The sequence below is a fragment of the Rattus norvegicus genome, chromosome 14 (assembly GCF_036323735.1).
Source record: "Rattus norvegicus strain BN/NHsdMcwi chromosome 14, GRCr8, whole genome shotgun sequence".
Lineage (NCBI taxonomy): Eukaryota > Metazoa > Chordata > Mammalia > Rodentia > Muridae > Rattus > Rattus norvegicus.
Genome location: NC_086032.1, coordinates 96,102,893 through 96,108,892, shown reverse-complemented (window position 1 = coordinate 96,108,892; position 6,000 = coordinate 96,102,893). Strand labels below are relative to the sequence as shown.

General features: G+C 40.3%; 1 long non-coding RNA gene across 3 annotated transcripts in view; it reads right to left on the bottom strand.

Annotated features, from left to right (window-relative positions):
- Window positions 1-472: 472 nt before the first annotated feature.
- Window positions 473-6,000, bottom strand: part of LOC120096676 (uncharacterized) — a 41,480-nt gene continuing 35,952 nt past the window's right edge. For all 3 annotated transcript variants that reach the window (XR_010057599.1, XR_005493434.2, XR_010057598.1), the window contains one exon: window positions 473-930. This is a non-coding gene — a long non-coding RNA (uncharacterized LOC120096676). The remainder of the gene's footprint in view (window positions 931-6,000) is intronic.

The following is a 6,000-nucleotide window of genomic DNA, read 5'->3' as shown; positions in this document are numbered from 1 at the left end:
ATGTAAGCACTTGGCCTTTAGGTCGGCATTTCCCCCAACAGATTATCAAAGCAATGTTGAGATGGCAGAGCTAATCCAAAGGTGGCCTGTTACACCTTGGGTCCAGTGGACAGTAGTAGCTGGTTGTAGTTAACTTTTTAAAGAAAGACCTTTAGTCTTCTGTCAATACAAGCCTTAATGTAAGATTCTTAAGATCAACCCAAATTCATAAATATCATTTGTGGTTTTTGTATTGCCCCTTAGAGATCAATATATGGCCACGACTAGATCCAGCTACCAGGTTTAGCTAAAATTTGACTCAATACCCTGTGTTTTATGTAAGAGTTTTACCTTGAACATCAGTCTTTGGTTCTGATTGGCAACTGATCCTCTTTATCCTTTTTCTTCAGACAAAATGTCAGCTGTGAAGACCAATAGCAAACACACATAGGGCACGGATAGGTAAAAGCAATGAGTGCCAGACACCAACATCTACCAACCTCTCTGTCATTTGTTTTTATTACTTACTGATTGGTCTGCTCCCTTTCCACAACTCTAAATCGTCGCTCTGATTCCCAAACTCCTTTTACAAGAACAAAATCAGCGAACACGTGCTGATATTTTGAAGGCTTCTAGTTACTCTGCCAGCACATGTCAGGGAACCCACGGTAGGCAGATTTAGCCCAACAAACACTCCAGGAGGTACAGTAGTGTGTGGTTCAGTTAACTGCAGGCTTTGGAGAGATTTGAGGTATCAAGAATGCACCCCAACCTTCTACAACATCTCTTTGTGTTCCAGACTTTGTGTCCCCAGTCCAGCGGAAAGATTGGAACCGCCATGATGAGATAGAGATGAAGACTTCCAAAGGCACCTTCCAATATGAATGCCAAGCCAGAAGAGTGCAGCCTGCCAGACCTTTTCTTCCACCTTGGCTGTTCCTCTCAGATGACCTGCAGGACAAAGTTATGAACACCACATCCATCAAAAAGCATGCTGGGTCCAAGGCTAGGAAAGATAATTCTTTCCCTTGCTCTCTTCTTCACTCCTTTCCCCTCCTACCATTCAGAGACTCCCAGAGACCAAATATAAAATTAGAGTGTATCAGACTGAAGCAAACATAAGGATCTATATTGAAGCACAAAAGCAAGAAGGGGCCTATTTGAACTTGACAGATTCTTTCTCCATTCAATTAGTCCAGCTGAGGAAAATTGGTGGCATTCTCCAATGTTTTCATTTCACATTTAAGGTTTTATATCCTTCTGTAAGCTGAGAGTTAAAAGGACATGCTCATGTGCTTCATTTTATATTGTTGTGATTTATTGTTCTAAAGGAACTAAAGACCACTTTAATCAATCTCTAAAGGCAACCAGTTTTCCTAGCCAAGTGTTTCTCAAAGAGTAAATCTAATCATCAGCCACAGAAAGCTGACTTGTGAGCACATATGCATCCACACATGAACACACACACACACATACACACACACGCACACAGAGAGAGAGAGAGATGATAAAGAGAAATACATACAGACATACATACATACATACATACATACATACATACATACATCATCCACATAGGCACATAAAGAGAAACACACATCCACAGTCATACAGAACATACACCCAACACACATACACACGCACACACACACACATACATACACACACACACACACACACACACACACACATAAAGAAAAGAGAGTGGGGAGGGGAAGAGAAAGAGATTATACAGAAACCTGCATCCAGTACACAACAGGCATACACAGTAGAGAGATCACACACACATAGACACACACACACACACACACACACACTCACAAAGAGATGAGAAAGAGAAACACATACATCATTCATATAGGCACACAAAGAAACACACACCCACAATCATGCAGAACATACACCCAACACAGAGAGAGAGAGAGAGAGAGAGAGAGAGAGAGAAGAGAGAAGAGAGAAGAGAGAAGAGAGAAGAAGAGAGAGAGAGAAAAGAGAGTGGGGAGGGGAAGAGAAAGAGATTACACAGAAATATGCATCCAGTACACAACAGGCATACACAACAGAGAGATCACACACACACACACACACACACACACACACACACACAGAGACACGTGCATGGACTTTTTAGAAATGCAAGCCACAGGGTTGGGGATTTAGCTCAGTGGTAGAGCGCTTGCCTAGGAAGCGCAAGGCCCTGGGTTCGGTCCCCAGCTCTGAAAAAAAAAGAAAAAAAGAAAAGAAATGCAAGCCATGAGGGCCCATCCCAGCCCTACTATTGAGTCAGAAACTCTAGGACAGTGGTTCTAAGCCTTCCTAATGCTGCTAAAGTCTCCCAACCATAAAATTATTTTCATTGCTACTTCCTAAGGGTAATTTTACTACTGTTATGAATTGTAAATATTTGATATGCAGCATATTTAATATGCAACCTCTGTGAAAGGGTCCTTCGACCATAAAAGGGTTGCAAACCACAGGTTTGAGAATTGTTGCTCTTGGGTAACCAAGCCACTGTTATCACAAGAATTCTAGTGCATTCCCTTGTTTCAAAACCCCATGAGAACCATCACCCTTGACCCTTGCCTGGAAGAGATTGTCCTCATGGTATCTCAACTTCTTCATCATCTCAACCAAATATTTATTATATTTTCAAGCATGATCTGTAGATTCTCCCTCTCCCTCTCTCTCTCCCTCTCCTTCTGCCTCTCCTCCCACCCTTCTCTTTCAGTCAAAGGCAAGGGTGGCCCTTAGATTCCTGTGCCAAAGTTAAAGTCAGAGAGCATTGCACAATAAGACATAGTCCTCTTCTCACATTCTCCTGATTTCAGGTGTCTCTCTGGTCCCTCCTACACTGCAACACACCACACACACACACACACACACACAATGTGTGTGTGTATATATATATATATATACATGTATGTATATATAAAACAAAAACAATAGATACATTGTGTGAATATGTATGTACATATATATATACACACACACATGGTTTTTAGTTTGTCCTCAAAAAAATGCATATTTTTTTTTTAGTTTTCATTAGAATAGGATTAAACCACATTATCTTTCCCTTTCCTCTCTCTAGACCCTCCCAGGTCTCCCTCCCACTTTCATGTTGACAGCTTCTTTAGCTTTGATGAGTGTGTGTGTGTGTGTGTGTGTGTGTGTGTGTGTGTGGGTGTGTGTGTGTGTTATTAAATGTGTAACTACAACCTGCTGAGTTTCAGGGCTGATCAGGCCATGTGGAACAACCAATTCCCAGGAGCGGCTAACTCTCCTTTTCCCACCATCATTAGTTGCCTGTAGGTTTTTGACTAAACACAGGACTCTGTGGAGTTCCTCTCATTCATGTTAACATGTTCATTGATGCTGCCATTGTTTTAGTGGTATTTACGTTGTTATTTCTGGAAGAAACAATCTCACAACAGACTTCTTAGTATTTTGACTTTTAACAATCATTATGGGTCCTCTTCTTCGATGTTCTCAGAGACACAGATATAGGATATCACAATAGACATATTTATACCACAAATCCTGCCTCTGTGGCTGTGAGAACATTGTAATGTACATATGTCTGCTGGGGCAGATGTACTTTTTAATCTTAAAATAAGCTAAAATCAAAATATTTTTCATGATTAAAATGACTGCTCTGAAAGAAAAAAAAAAACAGTGGATAATTATGTGACTGATCAGGCAACATGAGGATTTAAACACTATGGAGGTAGTTACACAGGGGACCATGGCATGAAACATGCAGAGAAATATGTGAGAAATATCAAATACTTAGGAAAAGAGATGGGTGTGTTATTCGATACACAATGGAGATGCCTGGAGGGGGAATCAGGAAGAATATGGAGCCCAGGACAAGATTTCTAACTCTTCTATTTATGAAATCCATCAAGTCTTCATTTTAAAATGACCAAACAAGCAAATGCTGCCATTATTTACTGGCAGTTGGAAGGACCCCTAAGGAGAGAGGGGTAAAGTCCAGAGACCAGAAATGAAGGAGGACAATAGGCTTTCACCTATTGAACACTAGTCAAAAAGCTACAATGTCAGAAAAAGCAAGAACATGGCAATCACTCAAACAATGGAGTGTTTGTGCTCGAGTTTTAGGATGTGGGGCTTGATGTATGCACCTTATCTAAGAGGTCTCATACCAAACCTTTAGTATGATTTTGTAAAATCTATGGTTTGATTTCAGAAACTCCAAGGTCATCACACTGACTTCATGGTAGAAAGATAAAGTACTGACATACTTTGAAGATGATGTCATAGTCAGAGGACAGGAGAGGATTATCACTGAACGACAGATAAAAGGAAAATACCTTTCAAGAGAACAGAAACTTTCCAACCTAACAGGGTAAACTCATATACATCAGAGAAAGGAAACTAAGAAATGTGTGTTCACGGGTGGTTTGCATTTTCATGAGCTAAGAGAAACAGACACACACACACACACACACACACACACACACACACACACACACACGGAGGACAAATGAATTCCATCTATTGAGACCCATTCCACAAAGCATGCAAAGAAGTTCCCTTTGTATTTTTCCTGTCTCAAGATCAGTTAACACATATCAGTCAGCTGTAGCACTTCAGAACAGTAAGCTCACTCTCTCCTCTATAACATAGTCACAGACATAACTGAGGAGTGAGGCCCAGAGGCTTAAGTAAGGAGTGATTAATTCACTATCCTAGAACCCAAATCCATTAGAAATCAGGCAGAGACTGAACAGGGCAACCTGATTCCACAGGTTTTCTTCTGAAAACCATTCAGCATTCAGTAATGGTTTCGCCTCTAAATAGATCTGACTCCAAGCTTGAATTCCCCTATCAAATTCATTGCCACCAAGACTCACGAATGATGCTTAGATTATACACTTCAAATCTGACAGATGGAGATGTGTAAATGGCCACTCATTAAACTCTTGAGAAACAATAGCCTTTCACTGTAGAGCCTGACAAATAAATTATATTTGAGGAAAATAATTAAAACATAATCATGACTTTTTAGCATCATTCTGCCAATATTCACTCCTGTTCATTTTCCCAGAAAAAAATGCATAGATGCTCTATTAAAACTAAGTTAAACCCCAGTCCACCTTCGGGTGAGATCAAATGGCTTCTAGGGGGAATGCCAAGAAAATGGGGACATTTCTGTGAACCTCTGAGGACGCTATTGGGCCTTTAAGAACAATGGGATCCCTTTCTATTGCTGATTTATTATTTCCACCAGTTTTTTTTTTAATTTCTGTCTACATATTAAAAATCTTTTTTTCAAACAACTCTGTACTTGCACGGCAAAAGAGTTCTTTCATAGGCAATAAAATTAGGATTACAGCAAACAAAATACATATGAAAACGTAAAACAAATAAAGCACATGTTTGCTTTCTCTTTGGGTAAGCAACTAAAACTATGTAAAAAGGAAATGCTATAGCTCTCCTCAGTAGACGTGGGTCTCACAGTCTGGACTGCACATCTTAGGGAGACTTTATCTAAACATCTCGTCCCTGGCCCTTGCCCTGAGTTTCCATGCATGCGGAACATTGTAATCACTCTGGAAACGGTGCTTCAGGCTGCTTTGCTTTGTCTTTGGTATTCTTAGCCTTCGACAGTAATAGCAAGGAGACGTAAACCTTGCTAAATATAGACTGTGTCCAGTGTTAATGAAAGTAAGTCCAGCGTGCTGCCCAACAGTTACCACACTGATGCTAGGTGATGGTCATATACATAACCATGTCCTTTCCTTCCACATAATAGATGCTCCACTAAACAGGAAACAAAAAAGGAGAGGGAAGAGAAGGCCAGAGGTACAAAAGAAGGAAATAAGGAGACATATGAGAGGTTGAATAGCTTCTTTTTCTGAAAAAAAAGGGGGGGGAGGGCAACTTTAGTTTTCTTCCCCCAAATGCCTCTTATTTAGCTATACCACAGTCAGCAAATGATGTAGCAAGAGGCAAAATGAGAGTAAAATTAGTGACTAGATCTCAAAATTCCCATACAGT